Source organism: Oncorhynchus mykiss, chromosome 1, assembly GCF_013265735.2.
Source record: "Oncorhynchus mykiss isolate Arlee chromosome 1, USDA_OmykA_1.1, whole genome shotgun sequence".
Lineage (NCBI taxonomy): Eukaryota > Metazoa > Chordata > Actinopteri > Salmoniformes > Salmonidae > Oncorhynchus > Oncorhynchus mykiss.
Genome location: NC_048565.1, coordinates 81,363,838 through 81,385,207, shown reverse-complemented (window position 1 = coordinate 81,385,207; position 21,370 = coordinate 81,363,838). Strand labels below are relative to the sequence as shown.

The 21,370-nt window shown below is 46.8% G+C and overlaps 1 protein-coding gene across 7 annotated transcripts in view; it reads left to right on the top strand.

Moving 5' to 3' along the window:
* The window catches only part of LOC110532756 (zinc finger MIZ domain-containing protein 1), a 273,627-nt gene that overhangs the window by 64,264 nt on the left and 187,993 nt on the right, over positions 1–21,370 (top strand). For 6 of the 7 annotated variants that reach the window (XM_036986829.1, XM_036986812.1, XM_036986826.1 and 3 more), the window contains exon 2: positions 6,779–6,884. The gene's annotated coding sequence lies outside the window, so the exon portion shown is untranslated. Of the gene's footprint in view, positions 1–3,978; positions 4,088–6,778; positions 6,885–21,370 lie in introns of all 7 variants that reach the window. The other variant, XM_036986819.1, reaches the window with a different exon arrangement.

Sequence of the window (21,370 nt, the reverse complement as noted above, 5' to 3'; positions counted from 1 at the left end):
AGTGCGAGCGAGGGAGAGTGCGAGCGAGGGAGGGAACCAGGGAGAGTGCGAGCGAGGGAGAGTGCGAGCGAGGGAGGGAATGAAGGAGAGTGCGAGTGAGCGAGGGATCGAGGTAGAGTGCGAGCGAGCGAGTGAGGGATCGAGGTAGAGTGCGAGGGATCGAGGTAGAGTGCGAGCGAGCGAGGGATCGAGGTAGAGTGCGAGCGAGCGAGGGATCGAGGGAGAGTGCGAGCGAGCGAGGGATCGAGGGAGAGTGCGAGCGAGCGAGGGATCGAGGGAGAGTGCGAGCGAGGGAGGGAACCAGGGAGAGTGCGAGCGAGGGAGAGTGCGAGCGAGGGAGGGAACGAGGGAGAGTGCGAGCGAGGGAGGGAACCAGGGAGAGTGCGAGCGAGGGAGAGTGCGAGAGAGGGAGGGAGAGTGCGAGCGAGGGAGGGAGCGAGGGAGAGTGCGAGCGAGGGAGAGTGCGAGCGAGGGAGAGTGCGAGCGAGGGAGGGAACGAAGGAGAGTGCGAGGGAGGGAACGAGGGAGAGTGCGAGCGAGGGAGGGAACGAGGGAGAGTGCGAGCGAGCGAGGGATCGAGGTAGAGTGCGAGCGAGCGAGGGATCGAGGTAGAGTGCGAGCGAGCGAGGGATCGAGGTAGAGTGCGAGCGAGCGAGGGATCGAGGTAGAGTGCGAGCGAGCGAGGGATCGAGGTAGAGTGCGAGCGAGCGAGGGATCGAGGTAGAGTGCGAGCGAGCGAGGGATCGAGGTAGAGTGCGAGCGAGCGAGGGATCGAGGTAGAGTGCGAGCGAGCGAGCGAGGGATCGAGGTAGAGTGCGAGCGAGCGAGTGAGGGATCGAGGTAGAGTGCGAGCGAGCGAGTGAGGGATCGAGGTAGAGTGCGAGCGAGCGAGTGAGGGATCGAGGTAGAGCGCGAGCGAGCGAGGGATCGAGGTAGAGCGCGAGCGAGCGAGGGATCGAGGGAGAGTGCGAGCGAGGGAGGGAACCAGGGAGAGTGCGAGCGAGGGAGAGTGCGAGCGAGGGAGAGTGCGAGCGAGGGAGGGAACGAGGGAGAGTGCGAGCGAGGGAGGGAACCAGGGAGAGTGCGAGGGAGGGAGAGTGCGAGCGAGGGAGGGAGCGAGCGAGGGAGAGTGCGAGCGAGGGAGAGTGCGAGCGAGGGAGAGTGCGCGCGAGGGAGGGAACGAGGGAGAGTGCGCGCGAGGGAGGGAACGAGGGAGAGTGCGAGCGAGGGAGGGAACGAGGGAGAGTGCGAGCGAGGGAGGGAACGAGGGAGAGTGTGAGCGAGGGAGAGTGCGAGCGAGGGAGGGAACGAGGGAGAGTGCGAGCGAGCGAGGGAGGGAACGAGGGAGAGTGCGAGCGAGCGAGGGAGGGAACGAGGGAGAGTGCGAGCGAGCGAGGGAGGGAACGAGGGAGAGTGCGAGCGAGGGAGGGAGGGAACGAGGGAGAGTGCGAGCGAGGGAGGGAGGGAACGAGGGAGAGTGCGAGCGAGGGAGGGAGGGAACGAGGGAGAGTGCGAGCGAGGGAACGAGGGAGAGTGCGAGCGAGCGAGGGAGGGAACGAGGGAGAGTGCGAGCGAGGGAGGGAACGAGGGAGAGTGCGAGCGAGCGAGGGAGGGAGGGAGAGTGCGAGCGAGCGAGGGAACGAGGGAGAGTGCGAGCGAGGGAGGGACCGAGGGAGAGTGCGAGCGAGCGAGGGAGGGAACGAGGGAGAGTGCGAGCGAGCGAGCGCGGGAGAGTGCGAGCGAGCGAGGGAGAGTGGGAGAGTGCGAGCGAGCGAGGGAGAGTGCGAGCGAGCGAGGGAGGGAACGAGGGAGAGTGCGAGCGAGGGAGGGAACGAGGGAGAGTGCGAGCGAGCGAGGTAGGGTACGAGGGAGAGTGCGAGCGAGCGAGGGAGAGTGCGAGCGAGGGAACGAGGGAGAGTGCGAGCGAGGGAGAGTGCGAGCGAGGGAGAGTGCGAGCGAGCGAGGGAGGGAGAGTGCGAGGGAGGGAACGAGGGAGAGTGCGAGCGAGCGAGGTAGGGTACGAGGGAGAGTGCGAGCGAGCGAGCGAGGTAGGGTACGAGGGAGAGTGCGTGCGAGCGAGCGAGCGAGCGAGGTAGGGTACGAGGGAGAGTCCGAGCGAGCGAGGTAGGGTACGAGGGAGAGTGCGAGGGAGGGAGCGAGGGAGGGAGCGAGCGAGGGAGGGTACGAGGGAGCGAGCGAGGGAGGGAGCGAGGGAGGGAGGGAACGAGGGAGAGTGCGAGCGAGGGAGGGTACGAGGGAGCGAGCGAGGGAGGGAACGAGGGAGAGTGCGAGCGAGGGAGGGAACGAGGGAGAGTGCGAGCGAGCGAGGGAGGGAACGAGGGAGAGTGCGAGGGAACGAGGGAGAGTGCGAGCGAGCGAGGGAGGGAACGAGGGAGAGTGCGAGCGAGGGAGGGAACAAGGGAGAGTGCGAGCGAGGGAACGAGGGAGAGTGCGAGCGAGCGAGGGAGGGAACGAGGGAGAGTGCGAGCGAGCGAGGGAGGGAGAGTGCGAGCGAGCGAGGGAGGGAGAGTGCGAGCGAGGGAGGGAACGAGGGAGAGTGCGAGCGAGGTAGGATACGAGGGAGAGTGCGAGCGAGCGAGGTAGGGTACGAGGGAGAGTGCGAGCGAGCGAGCTAGGGTACGAGGGAGAGTGCGTGCGAGCGAGGTAGGGTACGAGGGAGAGTGCGAGCGAGCGAGGTAGGGTACGAGGGAGAGTGCGAGGGAGGGTACGAGCGAGCGAGCGAGGGAGGGAGCGAGCGAGGGAGGGAACGAGGGAGGGAGCGAGCGAGGGAACGAGGGAGGGAGCGAGGGAGGGAGGGAACGAGGGAGAGTGCGAGGGAGAGAGCGAGCGAGGTAGGGTATGAGGGAGAGTGCGAGGGAGAGAGCGAGCGAGGTAGGGTATGAGGGAGAGTGCGAGCGAGCGAGCGAGGTAGGGTACGAGGGAGAGTGCGAGCGAGCGAGGTAGGGTACGAGGGAGAGTGCGAGCGAGGTAGGGTACGTGCGAGCGAGGTAGGGTACGTGCGAGCGAGCGAGGTAGGGTACGTGCGAGCGAGCGAGGTAGGGTACGTGCGAGCGAGCGAGGTAGGGTACGTGCGAGCGAGCGAGGTAGGGTACGTGCGAGCGAGGTAGGGTACGAGGGAGCGAGCGAGCGAGGTAGGGTACGAGGGAGCGAGCGAGCGAGGTAGGGTACGAGGGAGCGAGCGAGCGAGGGAGGGAACGAGGGACAGAGCGAAGGAGGGAGGGAACGAGGGACAGAGCGAAGGAGGAAGGGAACGAGGGACAGAGCGATCGATGGAGGGAACTAACGAGGGGAGGGACAGAGCGAAGGAGGAAGGGAACGAGGGACAGAGCGAACGAGTGAGAGAGCAAACAAGAGGGAGTGAGGGAGGGAGGAAACGAGATGGAGCAAACGGGCGAGGGAACAAGAAAGCAAGAGGGAGTGTGTAAAATAAACAGAGGGAGAGAGAGAGAGAAATAAACAGAGAGGGATAGTCAAAGGTTCAACACTTGAGTTGTTTGTTGTGGGTAATGGTATTCCTGTTGCTAATTTCCTCCAGATAAGCATCACACTATCAGACGGCTCCTCGTAAAGTGTTTTATCTCCACCACAGGAAAATGCTTTCTTTCTCTCTCCCTCGCTGTGAATTGATTTCAGAGGGAGGCCTGGCTATACCGAATCAAACACACACACACACACACGCACGCGCTATCTTGGTTTAAATTGTCACTCAGTTTTCTATTTGCATAGAGATGATTACTTCTCTGAGCCTTAGCTATCTGTCTCTCTACCTTTGTCTGGGTTATTGGAAGGGATGAAGGGCAGAATTATTTGCCTGTCTTCTCTCTTACTGTTGTTTGCACTGGTGTTGGAGGGGACCATTGATTTTCATTCTTTCCCCCCTTCTTTCTTTCCCCCTCTCTCTCTCTCTCTCTCTCTCTCTCTCTCTCTCTCTCTCTCTCTCTCTCTCTGGTGTAACAGTTGATGAGTGGTGTTCAGGCGCCCAGGGACAACCCTGCTTGTTTTAAGGAGATGAGCTGTTCGGCTTTATAGCCCTGCTGGCTCCCCAGACAACTCTGATGATAAGGAGGTGTGTGCGTGTGTGTGTGCGCGTGCGGTTGTATGTGTGAGTGCTTGTGGCTTGTGTGTATTAAGAGGAGTTAGTAGAAGCCTCTTCAGTCCAGGATACACCACAGTAGGCCTAAGGTAAAGGGTATGGTTTTAAGAGCTTTGAACAGAAAAGCTTTGGCTTTGTCATCACAGCCTACAGGATCACTGTACAGACTCAGAACATTGGTTTACATATATAACAATTAACATTTTACATGAATATAGAGGTGGATGAGTTACCAGTAGATATATACTGAACAAAAATGTATTAACGCAACATGCAACAATTTCAAATATTTTACTGAGTTACAGTTCATATAAGTAAATCAGAATTTAAATAAATTCATTAGGCCCTAATTTATGGATTTTGCATCACTGGGAATACAGATACCTTAAAAAGGTAGCAGCGTGGATCAGAAAATCAGTCAATATCGGGCGTGACCACCATTTGACTCATGCAGCGCTACACATCTCCTTCACGTAGAGTTGATCATGCTGTTGATTGTGGCCTGTGAAATGTTGTCTTACTCCTCTTCAATAGCTGTGTGAAGTTGATGGATATGGTCTGGAACTGGAAAGAGCTGTCTTAAAAGTCGATCCAGGGCATCCCAAACATGTTCAGTGGGGAACATGTCTGGTGAGTAAGCAGGCCATGGAAGAACTGTGACATATTCAGTGGGGAACATGTCTGGTGAGTAAGCAGGCCATGGAAGAACTGTGACATATTCAGTGGGGAACATGTCTGGTGAGTAAGCAGGCCATGGAAGAACTGTGATATGTTCAGTGGGGAACATGTCTGGTGAGTAAGCAGGCCATGGAAGAACTGTGACATGTTCAGTCACACACACACAGCTTAGAGTTACACTGCTGAAAGTCACATGTACAGTACAAACTTGACTCGCGTTTAACGTGATTCTTTTCTTTGTCATTTTTCACTCTTTGGATGAAAAGGACAGGGAGGAAAGAGGGACATTTGCAAAAGACTGAAGTTACCCAGTGAGCAAAATTGTTTGAAATAAGTATTTTCAATTTAATTTCAATGTCATTTCAACCAAAATACATATTTTCAATGTCTTTTCAACCATAATATCTGTTTTGAATGTTGTGCTTTGAGGGTGACTTCTTACTATTGGTGTGGTTTAAATATAAGCCATCTCGGGATTATGTACATTTTGGCAGTGTTTTCTCTAAATCCTTATAGACTCCTTGCCCTTTTCCACATTTTGTTATGTTACAGCCTTATTCTAAAACTTATTCAATAGTTTTTCCCCCTCATCAATCTATACACAATACCCCATAATGACAAAGCAAAAACAGGTTTTTATACATATTTGGGGAGTTTCTGCCATTATTCTCTGCAGACCCTCTCAAGCTCTGTCAGGTTGGATAGGGAGCGTTGCTGCACAGCTATTTTCAGGTCTCTCCAGAGATGTTTGATTGGGTTCAAGTCCGGGCTCTGGCTGGGCCACTCAAGGACATCAAGAGACTTGTCCTTAAGCCACTCCTGCGTCCTCTTGGCTGTGTGCTTTGAGTCATTGTCCTGTTGGAATGTGACTCTAGAGCTCTGAGTGACCATCCGGTTCTTGGTCACCTCCCTTTGGCTGGGCGGCCAGCTCCAGGAAGAGTCTTGGTGGTTCCAATCTTCTTCCATTTAAGAATGATGGAGGCCACTGTGTTCTTGGACATTCAATGCTGCAGAAATGTTTTGGTACCCTTCCCCAGATCTGTGCTTTGACACAATCCAGTCTCGGAGCTTTACCGACAATTCCTTCGACCTCATGGCTCGGTTTTTGCTATGACATGCATTGTCAACTGTGGGACCGTATATAGACAGGTCTGTGCCTTTCCAGATCATGTCAAATCAATTGAATTTACCACAGGTAAATGTCCCCATTTACCACAATCAAGTTGTAGGAACATCTCAAGGATGATCAATGGAAATAGGATGCACTTGAGCTCAATTTCGAGTTTCATAGCAATTGTTCTGAATACTTATGTAAATAAGGTATTTCAATTTTTTACATTTTTTTATCCATTTTCAAACATTTCTTAAACCCTGTTTTTGATTTGTAATTATGGGGTACTATGTGTAGATGGCCGAGGATGTTAATTTATTTATTCAATTTTAGAACAAGGCTTTAACGTAACAAAATGTGTTAAAAGTCTAGGGGTCTGAATACTTTCCGAAGGCACTGTATACTGTAGCAGTGTGCTTTCCAAGTGGTAGTAATATTCTCCTAGCGGTGTGTCTTCCATCCAGATTTCCAGTGGATCTCAATTACAGCTGATACATACAGAATGTTCTCATCCATTATCCTCTTTTGCCTTCCTTACTAATGGCTCTCCATCCGTTTCCAATATGCACAAATACCATTCTCTCTCTCTCTCTCTCTCTCTCTCTCTCTCATTTTAGCATATTTCTGCAGAATACACTTATAACAGAAGCGGTTCTTCGGACTATACTTATGGGATGAGTAAACTTGAAGACTTGTGTGCGCATCCAGAGCTAATACCTGAGGCTTTAGCTTAGTGGGCTAACATCTGTCTTGAAGTACACATGAGACCCGGTTTCACACACACATTTTGCCTTCACAGTGGAACAAATCTGTCTTAATGATGTATTTCTTTGCAGAAATGTAACATCTTTCTCTTCTCTCCCTATCTCTCTCAGGTCCAGTGAAGACCAGTGAGGAAGGATCCTGAAGGATATACATGGGATGGGTGGGGGTGAGGGGGGCTTGTGACATCACTCCCAGCCCAGGTCAGAGTTCACACAGGTAGGCAGACAACTGCTTTTATCCTCTCCCTATCAGTGGGGTCATTAGTCCTGGGCTTTTTTTGTTTTTGGCCCAACTCTGAGCCCTTTGAAAAGTCCTCAACTGGCAGCTTCATTAAATAGTACCCACAAAACACCAGTCTCAACGTCAACAGTGAAGAGGCGACTCCGGGATGCTGGCTTGTATTTGTATTTGTCCTCATGCTCAGTTGTGCACTTGGGCCTTCCAGTCTTTCTATTCTGTAATCAAACCCAGATATGCTGACGCTCCAGATTCTCAACTAGTCTAAAGGCCAGTTGTATTGCTTCTTTAATCAGCACAACAGTTTTTAGCTGGGTTCCCAGTGGGTCAGAAGTTTACATACACTCAATTAGTATTTGGTAGGATTGCCGTTAAATTGTTTAACTTGGGTCAAACGCTTCTGGTAGCCTTACACAAGCTTCCCACAATGTTGGGTGAATTTTGGCCCATTCCCCCTGACAGAGCTGGTGTAACTGAGTCAGGTTTGTAGGCCTCCTTGCTCGCACACGCTTTTTCAGTTCTGCCCACAAATTGTCTACAGGATTGAGGTCAGGGCTTTGTGATGGCCACTCCAATATCTTGACTTTTTTGTCCTTAAGCCATTTTGCCACAACTTTGGTAACTTTGCTTGGGGCCATTGTCCATTTGGAAGACCCATTTGTGACCAAGCTTGAACTTCCTGACTGATGTCTGAGATGTTGCTTCAATATATCCACATAATTTTTGTTCCTCATTATGCCATCTATTTTGTGAAGTGCACCAGTTGCACCTGCAGCAAAGCACCCCCACAACATGATGCTGCCACCCCCGTGCTTCACGGTTGGAGGGTGTTCTCGACTTGCAAGCCACCCCCTTTTCCCTCCAAACATAACGATGGTCATTATGACCAAACAGTTCTATTTCTGTTTCATCAGACCAGAGGACATTTCTCCAAACACATGGTGTTTTTTTATGGCGGTTTTGGAGCAGTGGCTTCTTTCATGCTATGTCGGTATAGGACTCGTTTTTACTGTGGATATAGATACTTTTGTACCTGTTTCCTCCAGCATCTTCACAAGGTACTTTTTGTTCTGGGATGGTCCCATGGTGTTTATACTTGCATACTATTGTTTATACAGATGGACGTGGTACCTTCAGGCGTTTGGAAATTGCTCCAGACTTGTGGAGGTCTCCATTTTTTTTTATCTGAGGTCTTGGCTGATTTATTTTGATTTTCCCATGATGTTACGCAAAGAGGCACAGAGTTTGAAGGTAGGTCATCCACAGGTACACCTCCAATTGACTGTCAGAAGCTTCTAAAGCCATGACATAATTTTCTGGAATTTTGTAAGCTCTGGGATATTCGGGACGGTAGCGTCCCACCTCAACAACAGCCAGTGCAGGGCGCCAAATAAAAATCCCATAATTAAAATTCCTCAAACATACAAGTATTTTTTATTTTTTTAAATGTATTTATTTATTTTGACCCCTTTTTCTCCCCAATTTTGTGGTATCCAATTGTTTAGTAGCTACTATCTTGTCTCATCGCTACAACTCCCGTACGGGCTCGGGAGAGACGAAGGTTGAAAGTCATGCGTCCTCCGATACACAACCCAACCAAGCCGCACAGCCACTCTGGCAGACACAGTGCGCAGACACAGTGCGCATCCAACCCGGAAGCCAGCCGCACCAATGTGTCGGAGGAAACACCGTGCACCTGGCAACCTTGGTTAGCGCGCACTGCACCCGGCCCGCCACAGGAGTCGCTGGTGTGTGTTGAGACAAGGATATCCCTACCGGCCAAACCCTCCCTAACCCGGACGATGCTAGGCCAATTGTGCATCTCCCCACGGACCTCCCGGGCACAGCCGGTTACGACAGAGCCTGGGCGCGAACCCAGAGTCTCTGGTGGCACAGCTGGCGCTGCAGTACAGCGCCCTTAGCCACTGCGCCACCCGGGAGGCTAACATACAAGTATTTCACCATTTTAAAGATAAACCTGTTGTAAATCCAGCCACAGTGTCCTAGTCATAGTGTCTGCTAGTTTATATTTTCTGAGCCAAGTTCTAGCCAAAGTTCTAGACAAAATAAATAATGTTAACCAGTAATCGCTAGTTAGCTGGTTAGCTAGCTTGCTAAATGTACTAAGTCAGAGGAAACTTAGCTAGCTAAAGCAGTCTGGTACCAGTTCTGTTGTATGGCTTGATAAGGATGTTGTTTGTGTATCGGTACCGTCCACATCGGCGAGGAATAGGCTAAGCAAGAATATGTTAGCTAGCTACATGCGGTAAGAAAATTTGTAATGTAACATCTAATTAGGGTACTGTGGAAACACTGACCAACACTTTGGCTCCTACCCTGTCAATAATTTCTCCCTGGCTTATTCATTCGTTGTCACGTCAAACAATGTATTCAAGGTGCTGCTAACTATATTCCAACTATAGAATTAGATTAATCATTATTTTTCCATGATTCCAGCAGTTCACCAATCAACTAGCCAGCAGCATACCATCCTGCATACCACTGCTGGCTTGCTTCTGAAGCTAAGCAGGGTTGGTCCTGGTCAGTTCCTGGATGGGAGACCAGATGCTGCTGGAAGTGGTGTTGGAGGGCCAGTAGGAGGGTACTCTTTCCTCTGGTCTAAAACAAACAAAAAAACAAACAAAAAATGTCCCAATGCCCCATGGCAGTGATAGGGGACACTGCCCTGTGTAGGGTGCTGTCTTTCGGATGGGACGTTAAACGGGTGTCCTGACTCTCTGAGGTCATTAAAGATCCCATGGCACTTCTCGTAAGAGTAGGGGTGTTAACCCCGGTGTCCTGGCTAAATTCCCAATCTGGCCCTCAAACCATCACGGTCACCTAATAATAAAGAGGGGATGGTGGATGGTGGGTGGTGGGACACAATGCAGATAGCCCGGTTAGCCAATGTGCGGGAGCACTGGTTGGTCGGGCCAATTTAGGTACTATGTACATGAATGTATAGTTACAGTGACTATGCATATAAGATAAACAGAGAGTAGCAGCAGCGTAAAAGAGGGGTTGGGGGGGCACACAATGCAAATAGTCCGGGTAACCATTTGGTTACCTGTTCAGGAGTCTTATGGCTTGGGGGTAAAAACTGTTGATAAGCCTTTTTATCCTAGACTTGGCACTCCGGTACCACTTGCCATGAGGTAGTAGAGAGAGCAGTCTATGGCTGGGGTCTTTGACAAATGTTTTGACAAATTATATCCATAATTTCGACAGAAACATGGCAAACGTTTTTTATAATCAATCTTCAAGGTGTTTTTCCAAATATCTATTCGATAATATATCAACCGGGACAATTGGCATTTCAGTAGGAGCGGGAGGAAAAATGACTACCTCTGTCTTTTACGCAAGAATCACTCTGAGAGCCCTCAGCTGGCCACTTACGCAATGTAGTCGTTTACGCTCATTCTTCAACATAAAGGCGTGAAACTACATCACAATAATGTAGACATCTTAGGGAATACGTAGAAAAAAGAATCTGGTTGATATCCCATTCAGTGGCCAATAGGGGTGCATAGGAACACAACCGTTTCAAAGCATGAGTCACTTCACTGATTGGATCTTTCTTAGGCTATCGCCTGCAATATCAGTTCTGTTATACTCACAGACAATATTTTGACAGTTTTGGAAACTATAGAGTGTTTTCTATCATAAGCTGTCAATTATATGCATATTCTAGCATCTGGTCTTGAGAAATAGGCGGTTTAATTTGGGAACGTTATTTTTCCAAAAATAAAAATGGTGCCCCCTAGTTTCAAGAGGTTAACTAAGCAATTTGTTTTCTCGGCTATGGTTTGTGTTGTGGTCTTGGTCGTTCTTATTTGAGGAACTATAGCGTAGCTAACTGCAGTGTTTTTCTTGTCTGATATCTGGCTACCTCGTCTTACCGTAGATTGGTCTGTGCAAATGAACTTGAGCAGCGTGGCAGTTTCCCAAAGTTGGGTGGTTTTAAAGTGAATGTAACTAACGTTAACTAGCTATGTTTTGTAAGAAAGTATGATATATTGCGGTGCATGAGCTGGCCATACACATTAGCTATTGTTCAGTCTTACGTTGACTAACGTTAGTCTTACATTGGCTAACATTACCTAGCTAGGCAACTTTAACTGGTTATCGAAGCAGCCAGGACGTTTGCAATCTTATTTGTGCATGTTTGTGCTCCGATTACACGCAAGTGTCTAGATAAGCTGTTTACACATGATGACTTCAGCCTTATATGAAAAACTTTACTTGGCAAAATATAGCTAACTAGCTTTCCTTGTTTGTTTGTTTGTTTGTTTGTTAGCTACCTAGCCAACATTAGCTCTCAGCAGACTGGTATAACATTATGTAAGCTGACTTGTTAGCTAGCTAGCTACCAAGTTAAAACAAAAACACATTTATTGTGCCAGCTACTTTATAACAATTATATAATTATAACAGGTGAAATGGGAGAAAGTGAAATAGTTAAACATGGTTTACAAAGTATTTGCATGTGAGGTGGCCTGTGAAATGACTATTATAGCAATTGTTTACTTTTACACTTTTTTGCAACCAGGACAGGATGAGAGAGGAGGGAAGACAAGAGACAGCAACATAGAATACTAAGAGACAGCAACGAAAGAGGGCAGACAAGAGAGACAGCAACCGAAGAGAGCAGACAAGAGAGACAGCAACCGAAGAGGGCAGACAAGAGAGACAGCAACCGAAGAGGGCAGACAAGAGACAGCAACATAGAATACTAAGAGACAGCAACAGATGGCAGACGAGAGAGACGGCAACAGAGGAGGGCAGACAGGAGGGACAGCAACAGAAGAGGGCAGACAGGAGGGACAGCAGCAGAAGAGGGCAGACAGGAGGGACAGCAACAGAAGAGGGCAGACAGGAGGGACAGCAACAGAAGAGGGCAGACAGGAGGGACAGCAGCAGAAGAGGGCAGACAGGAGGGACAGCAACAGAGGATGGCAGACAAGAGACAGCAACATAGAATACTAAGAGATAGCAACAGAGGGCAGACGAGAGAGACGGCAACAGAGGAGGGCAGACAGGAGGGACAGCAACAGAAGAGGGCAGACAGGAGGGACAGCAGCAGAAGAGGGCAGACAGGAGGGACAGCAGCAGAAGAGGGCAGACAGGAGGGACAGCAACAGAAGATGGGAGACAAGAGACAGCAACAGAGGGCAGACGAGAGAGACGGCAACAGAGGAGGGCATACCGCTACAGAAGAGGGCAGACAAGAGAGACAGCTACAGAAGAGGGCAGACAAGAGACAGCAACATAGAATACTAAGAGATAGCAACAGAGGGCAGACGAGAGAGACGGCAACAGAGGAGGGCAGACAAGAGAGACAGCTACAGATAACACAGAGAAAGTGATGGGGAGAGGCAGAGAAGGGGTGAGAACACCGTAGACAGTATCACTTAAAGCTGGTCTATAGATTATAATTACTGCTGTGTGTGAGAGAGAGGGTGTTTGGGTACACACACCAGACCTGGGTTCAAATAGTATTTCAATTATTTGAATAACTTTCACATATATATCGAAGTAGGTATTCAGATATTTTTTTATTTAAATATATTTTGAAAGAAATTTGGAAAAACACTTGGAAAGCATTAGCATGGATTTTGAAATACAAATAAATACTCCCATGTATTTGAAATAATCTATTTGGAATTAAGTATTCAAATATAATTTCAAATTGAAGGCTATTTAAATTAAATGATATGATAATACTTCCAATAGAAGTAGTTGATTCGGACACTTATTTGAACATACTCAAATACTCAAGTATTTAAATAACACAGAATCCAATACACATGTATTTAAAAGCACGTCTGACTAGGGATGGGCTGTATCTATATGTTCTTACCTTCATACTATTTCTGTACCATACCGGGGAATACAGTATTGCCGGAAGTGCACACAAGGAGTGCTATTTCACTTAATGTGTTTCTTTTTTTACACACAAAACTATTTAGGCACAGGGATCTTGATCCAGGAGGGGATTGAATGTCTCTGCTGTATCCAAGAAGCTTGATCTGGACATCTAGTCACTTAGTTAGGAAATCAATACATAGCTGAGCCCTGAGCTGGATAAAATGTATTTGACACATTAAACGGCATTGAAAATCATACCGTTGGTATTTTGAAATACTCCGTTATAAACGGTATATCGCCCAAGCCTACGACTGACACACACACATACAGAGGTGCTTAATCAGTTTAAGGATTTTTTTTATCTGTTGGGAAGCTGTTGTCATGACTGCACAGTGAAAACCAATCACACCAGGGGAAATGATTTCTCTGCTTGCATTGGAGGACTGAGAGGATTGGGTGTGAAGCTTAACTTCAGGTTGAGGTTGACAGCCAGTCATAGAAAGAGAGGCTTCACAGTGAAAATGAAAGTTGTTTCTCTCTCCTTCTGTGTGTGTGTGTGTGTGTGTGTGTGAGAGAGTTGGTGCCACATGGCGTTCTCCGATAAAGGAAAGGATGTTCGCACCACAGGAATTAGCCTAGCTCTCCATTCCAAACCTCTCCTCTCTTTCCCTCACCTCATCTTATCTCGTTCCCTCTTATCCCCCCTCTTTCCCTCCATCTAATATCCATCTCCAGGATCTCCAAGATAATGTATTCATGTGACGCAAAGAGAAGGGAAACATATACAATTGCCCTAGTGTTTCTCCACTCCTGTGTGTGTGTGTGTCTCCCGTCAGTGTTTAATAGAACATGCCCACATGGACGGTAGTAACATGGTTGTGTGTGTGTAGTGACATGATGTTATGTGATTACAGAGGCTGCTCTATGTCTGCCGGCCTGTCAAGTGTCCCCTTCCTCTGAGTGGTTGTAATGTTCTGCGCATCACAAGAGGGGAACACATCCATTAATGGCTTGGCTTTTCATAATGCATAAGATGCTAAAGAGGTAGAGGGGGAAGGGTGGAGAGGGAGGGGTATAGGGAATGAGAGAGAATAAAATAAATGGGAGAGAAAGAGAGGGAGGGAGAGAGAGAGATTAGGGAGAGATTGTTAATGAATAATCTAACCGTGTTCCGTTTTGTCTGTCAAGACATTCAAGTCATTAAACAACTAAACAATAGCCTCATTTGAATAATTTCACAAATGGTGTGGCGAGGTGGCAGTCGCTGGCACGGCTTGCTCTGCTTGCATCGTGGAGTAGAGGGAGAAAGACAGCGAGAAAGAGATGGTATTAGAAAGAGTGGAATAAAGAGTGAGAAAGATGGAGAGAATGTATATTGTAGTGGTCTAATATGAACTCTGTAGAGAGGCTAGCTGTAACTGTATCTAGTCTCTTTTTATTACATGTACTCTGTAGAAATCATGGTTTTATATGAATTCAGTATATTAGACATTTTCTCTGTTCCGTGTTTTAATATGAACTGTGTAAGGAGAGAGTTTTCTAGCTGTAGCTCGGTCCATTGTACAGTAATCTTGGTCACCCAGAACTAAAATATCGCTTGATTAAGTTCTGGGGGGGATACTTGTTAGAAAATATACTAACACGACTACTAACAAGTCCGCACAATTTTCCACATTTTGTTAGGTTACAACCTTATTCTAAAATCCATGCTTCACCGCAGTGACGGTGCCAGTCTTCTTCCAGATGTGACCTTTGGCCTTCATGCCAGCAAGTTTAATTTTGGTTTCATCAGACCAGAGAATCTTGTTTTTCATGGTCTGAAAGTCTTTAGTTTCCCCTTTGGCAAACTCTCAGCGGGCTGTCAAGTGCCTTTTACTGAGGAGTGGCTTCCGTCTGGTCACTCAACCATAAAGGCCTGATCCACCAATCAGTGGTTCAGAGATGGCTGTCCTTCTGGAAGGTTCTCCCATCACCACAGAGGAACTCTGGAGCTCTTTCGGCATGACCATCGGGTTCTTGGTCACCTCCCTGACCAAGGCCCTTCTCTCCCGATTGCTCAGTTTGGCTGGGCGGCCAGCTCTAGGAAGAGTCTTGGTGGTTCCAAACTTCTTCCATTTCAGAATGATGGAGGCGTTCAACGCTGCAGAAATGTTTTGGTGCCCTTCCCCCGATCTGTGCCTCGGCACAGTCTTGTCACGGAGCTCTACGGACAATTCCTTCGACCTCATGGCTCCGTTTTAGCTCTGACATGCACTGTCAACTGTGGGATCTTATATAGACAGGTGTGTGCCTTTCCAAATCATGTCCAATCAATTGAATTTACCACAAGTGGACTCTAATAAAGTTGTAGAAACATCTCAAGGATGATCAATGGAAACAGGATGCACCTGAGCTCAATTTTGAGTCTCATAGCAAAGGGTCTGAATACTTATGTAAATAATGTACTTCTTAGCCTGTTTTCGTTTTTGTCATTATGGGATATTGTGTGTAGATTGCTAATATTACCTAAAATTCATTTTAGGTTAAGGCTGTAATGTCACAAATTGTGTAAAAAGTCAAAGGGGTCTGAATACTTTCCGAAGGCTGTGTTTTGTTTGTGTGTGTGTGTGTGTGTGTGTGTGTGCGCAGTGTTGGGGAAGCTACTCAAAATATAGTTTACCAAGCTACCAATTATAGGGCACAATAAAATCTGCGATGCGGAGAATGGGGATGGAATCATGGAATTCAGACAAAATGGAAATCAACAATATCATTTTTGTTGATTGAACTTGGTAGGGAATAACTAAATGTTTAAAAAAATGGTATTATTTTTAGTTTTGCAAACTCGGTGCCCTACAAAAACACAGCTAAACAACAACTTTTGCTAGTTGTACACTGGAATTAAAGGCTAACTAAAGGGTAACTACTAAATCTATTGTTTTTCTTTTCTCTAGACCTTATAAGTGGTCTCCTGATTTAACCGTTGTTGTGGATGTAGAATGTCCAATTTAGTTGTTTGTGAGCTTTTAAGAGGGAAAACCTGAAAAAGAAACCTGGAAAGACAGATTGGAGAAAATGGAATTTGGGGAAACAACTAAACAGATTTTTGGGGCCCTACAATGACTTCTCACTGGAGGAAGTTAAGCTACACTAAAGCTACCCTTAAAATAAAGATAGTCTACTTAACTAAAGTTATTTGCAGAACCTCGTGAAAAATTATTAAGGTAAGGTACTTTTTTTTTTAAGGTACTTTTTGTTCTGGGATGGTCCCATGGTGTTTATACTTGCATACTATTGTTTATACAGATGGACGTGGTACCTTCAGGCGTTTGGAAATTGCTCCAGACTTGTGGAGGTCTCCATTTTTTTTTATCTGAGGTCTTGGCTGATTTATTTTGATTTTCCCATGATGTTACGCAAAGAGGCACAGAGTTTAGGTAGGTCATCCACAGGTACACCTCCAATTGACTGTCAGAAGCTTCTAAAGCCATGACATAATTTTCTGGAATTTTGTAAGCTCTGGGATATTCGGGACGGTAGCGTCCCACCTCAACAACAGCCAGTGCAGGGCGCCAAATAAAAATCCCATAATTAAAATTCCTCAAACATACAAGTATTTTTTATTTTTTTAAATGTATTTATTTATTTTGACCCCTTTTTCTCCCCAATTTTGTGGTATCCAATTGTTTAGTAGCTACTATCTTGTCTCATCGCTACAACTCCCGTACGGGCTCGGGAGAGACGAAGGTTGAAAGTCATGCGTCCTCCGATACACAACCCAACCAAGCCGCACAGCCACTCTGGCAGACACAGTGCGCAGACACAGTGCGCATCCAACCCGGAAGCCAGCCGCACCAATGTGTCGGAGGAAACACCGTGCACCTGGCAACCTTGGTTAGCGCGCACTGCACCCGGCCCGCCACAGGAGTCGCTGGTGTGTGTTGAGACAAGGATATCCCTACCGGCCAAACCCTCCCTAACCCGGACGATGCTAGGCCAATTGTGCATCTCCCCACGGACCTCCCGGGCACAGCCGGTTACGACAGAGCCTGGGCGCGAACCCAGAGTCTCTGGTGGCACAGCTGGCGCTGCAGTACAGCGCCCTTAGCCACTGCGCCACCCGGGAGGCTAACATACAAGTATTTCACCATTTTAAAGATAAACCTGTTGTAAATCCAGCCACAGTGTCCTAGTCATAGTGTCTGCTAGTTTATATTTTCTGAGCCAAGTTCTAGCCAAAGTTCTAGACAAAATAAATAATGTTAACCAGTAATCGCTAGTTAGCTGGTTAGCTAGCTTGCTAAATGTACTAAGTCAGAGGAAACTTAGCTAGCTAAAGCAGTCTGGTACCAGTTCTGTTGTATGGCTTGATAAGGATGTTGTTTGTGTATCGGTACCGTCCACATCGGCGAGGAATAGGCTAAGCAAGAATATGTTAGCTAGCTACATGCGGTAAGAAAATTTGTAATGTAACATCTAATTAGGGTACTGTGGAAACACTGACCAACACTTTGGCTCCTACCCTGTCAATAATTTCTCCCTGGCTTATTCATTCGTTGTCACGTCAAACAATGTATTCAAGGTGCTGCTAACTATATTCCAACTATAGAATTAGATTAATCATTATTTTTCCATGATTCCAGCAGTTCACCAATCAACTAGCCAGCAGCATACCATCCTGCATACCACTGCTGGCTTGCTTCTGAAGCTAAGCAGGGTTGGTCCTGGTCAGTTCCTGGATGGGAGACCAGATGCTGCTGGAAGTGGTGTTGGAGGGCCAGTAGGAGGGTACTCTTTCCTCTGGTCTAAAACAAACAAAAAAACAAACAAAAAATGTCCCAATGCCCCATGGCAGTGATAGGGGACACTGCCCTGTGTAGGGTGCTGTCTTTCGGATGGGACGTTAAACGGGTGTCCTGACTCTCTGAGGTCATTAAAGATCCCATGGCACTTCTCGTAAGAGTAGGGGTGTTAACCCCGGTGTCCTGGCTAAATTCCCAATCTGGCCCTCAAACCATCACGGTCACCTAATAATAAAGAGGGGATGGTGGATGGTGGGTGGTGGGACACAATGCAGATAGCCCGGTTAGCCAATGTGCGGGAGCACTGGTTGGTCGGGCCAATTTAGGTACTATGTACATGAATGTATAGTTACAGTGACTATGCATATAAGATAAACAGAGAGTAGCAGCAGCGTAAAAGAGGGGTTGGGGGGGCACACAATGCAAATAGTCCGGGTAACCATTTGGTTACCTGTTCAGGAGTCTTATGGCTTGGGGGTAAAAACTGTTGATAAGCCTTTTTATCCTAGACTTGGCACTCCGGTACCACTTGCCATGAGGTAGTAGAGAGAGCAGTCTATGGCTGGGGTCTTTGACAAATGTTTTGACAAATTATATCCATAATTTCGACAGAAACATGGCAAACGTTTTTTATAATCAATCTTCAAGGTGTTTTTCCAAATATCTATTCGATAATATATCAACCGGGACAATTGGCATTTCAGTAGGAGCGGGAGGAAAAATGACTACCTCTGTCTTTTACGCAAGAATCACTCTGAGAGCCCTCAGCTGGCCACTTACGCAATGTAGTCGTTTACGCTCATTCTTCAACATAAAGGCGTGAAACTACATCACAATAATGTAGACATCTTAGGGAATACGTAGAAAAAAGAATCTGGTTGATATCCCATTCAGTGGCCAATAGGGGTGCATAGGAACACAACCGTTTCAAAGCATGAGTCACTTCACTGATTGGATCTTTCTTAGGCTATCGCCTGCAATATCAGTTCTGTTATACTCACAGACAATATTTTGACAGTTTTGGAAACTATAGAGTGTTTTCTATCATAAGCTGTCAATTATATGCATATTCTAGCATCTGGTCTTGAGAAATAGGCGGTTTAATTTGGGAACGTTATTTTTCCAAAAATAAAAATGGTGCCCCCTAGTTTCAAGAGGTTAACTAAGCAATTTGTTTTCTCGGCTATGGTTTGTGTTGTGGTCTTGGTCGTTCTTATTTGAGGAACTATAGCGTAGCTAACTGCAGTGTTTTTCTTGTCTGATATCTGGCTACCTCGTCTTACCGTAGATTGGTCTGTGCAAATGAACTTGAGCAGCGTGGCAGTTTCCCAAAGTTGGGTGGTTTTAAAGTGAATGTAACTAACGTTAACTAGCTATGTTTTGTAAGAAAGTATGATATATTGCGGTGCATGAGCTGGCCATACACATTAGCTATTGTTCAGTCTTACGTTGACTAACGTTAGTCTTACATTGGCTAACATTACCTAGCTAGGCAACTTTAACTGGTTATCGAAGCAGCCAGGACGTTTGCAATCTTATTTGTGCATGTTTGTGCTCCGATTACACGCAAGTGTCTAGATAAGCTGTTTACACATGATGACTTCAGCCTTATATGAAAAACTTTACTTGGCAAAATATAGCTAACTAGCTTTCCTTGTTTGTTTGTTTGTTTGTTTGTTAGCTACCTAGCCAACATTAGCTCTCAGCAGACTGGTATAACATTATGTAAGCTGACTTGTTAGCTAGCTAGCTACCAAGTTAAAACAAAAACACATTTATTGTGCCAGCTACTTTATAACAATTATATAATTATAACAGGTGAAATGGGAGAAAGTGAAATAGTTAAACATGGTTTACAAAGTATTTGCATGTGAGGTGGCCTGTGAAATGACTATTATAGCAATTGTTTACTTTTACACTTTTTTGCAACCAGGACAGGATGAGAGAGGAGGGAAGACAAGAGACAGCAACATAGAATACTAAGAGACAGCAACGAAAGAGGGCAGACAAGAGAGACAGCAACCGAAGAGAGCAGACAAGAGAGACAGCAACCGAAGAGGGCAGACAAGAGAGACAGCAACCGAAGAGGGCAGACAAGAGACAGCAACATAGAATACTAAGAGACAGCAACAGATGGCAGACGAGAGAGACGGCAACAGAGGAGGGCAGACAGGAGGGACAGCAACAGAAGAGGGCAGACAGGAGGGACAGCAGCAGAAGAGGGCAGACAGGAGGGACAGCAACAGAAGAGGGCAGACAGGAGGGACAGCAACAGAAGAGGGCAGACAGGAGGGACAGCAGCAGAAGAGGGCAGACAGGAGGGACAGCAACAGAGGATGGCAGACAAGAGACAGCAACATAGAATACTAAGAGATAGCAACAGAGGGCAGACGAGAGAGACGGCAACAGAGGAGGGCAGACAGGAGGGACAGCAACAGAAGAGGGCAGACAGGAGGGACAGCAGCAGAAGAGGGCAGACAGGAGGGACAGCAGCAGAAGAGGGCAGACAGGAGGGACAGCAACAGAAGATGGGAGACAAGAGACAGCAACAGAGGGCAGACGAGAGAGACGGCAACAGAGGAGGGCATACCGCTACAGAAGAGGGCAGACAAGAGAGACAGCTACAGAAGAGGGCAGACAAGAGACAGCAACATAGAATACTAAGAGATAGCAACAGAGGGCAGACGAGAGAGACGGCAACAGAGGAGGGCAGACAAGAGAGACAGCTACAGATAACACAGAGAAAGTGATGGGGAGAGGCAGAGAAGGGGTGAGAACACCGTAGACAGTATCACTTAAAGCTGGTCTATAGATTATAATTACTGCTGTGTGTGAGAGAGAGGGTGTTTGGGTACACACACCAGACCTGGGTTCAAATAGTATTTCAATTATTTGAATAACTTTCACATATATATCGAAGTAGGTATTCAGATATTTTTTTATTTAAATATATTTTGAAAGAAATTTGGAAAAACACTTGGAAAGCATTAGCATGGATTTTGAAATACAAATAAATACTCCCATGTATTTGAAATAATCTATTTGGAATTAAGTATTCAAATATAATTTCAAATTGAAGGCTATTTAAATTAAATGATATGATAATACTTCCAATAGAAGTAGTTGATTCGGACACTTATTTGAACATACTCAAATACTCAAGTATTTAAATAACACAGAATCCAATACACATGTATTTAAAAGCACGTCTGACTAGGGATGGGCTGTATCTATATGTTCTTACCTTCATACTATTTCTGTACCATACCGGGGAATACAGTATTGCCGGAAGTGCACACAAGGAGTGCTATTTCACTTAATGTGTTTCTTTTTTTACACACAAAACTATTTAGGCACAGGGATCTTGATCCAGGAGGGGATTGAATGTCTCTGCTGTATCCAAGAAGCTTGATCTGGACATCTAGTCACTTAGTTAGGAAATCAATACATAGCTGAGCCCTGAGCTGGATAAAATGTATTTGACACATTAAACGGCATTGAAAATCATACCGTTGGTATTTTGAAATACTCCGTTATAAACGGTATATCGCCCAAGCCTACGACTGACACACACACATACAGAGGTGCTTAATCAGTTTAAGGATTTTTTTTATCTGTTGGGAAGCTGTTGTCATGACTGCACAGTGAAAACCAATCACACCAGGGGAAATGATTTCTCTGCTTGCATTGGAGGACTGAGAGGATTGGGTGTGAAGCTTAACTTCAGGTTGAGGTTGACAGCCAGTCATAGAAAGAGAGGCTTCACAGTGAAAATGAAAGTTGTTTCTCTCTCCTTCTGTGTGTGTGTGTGTGTGT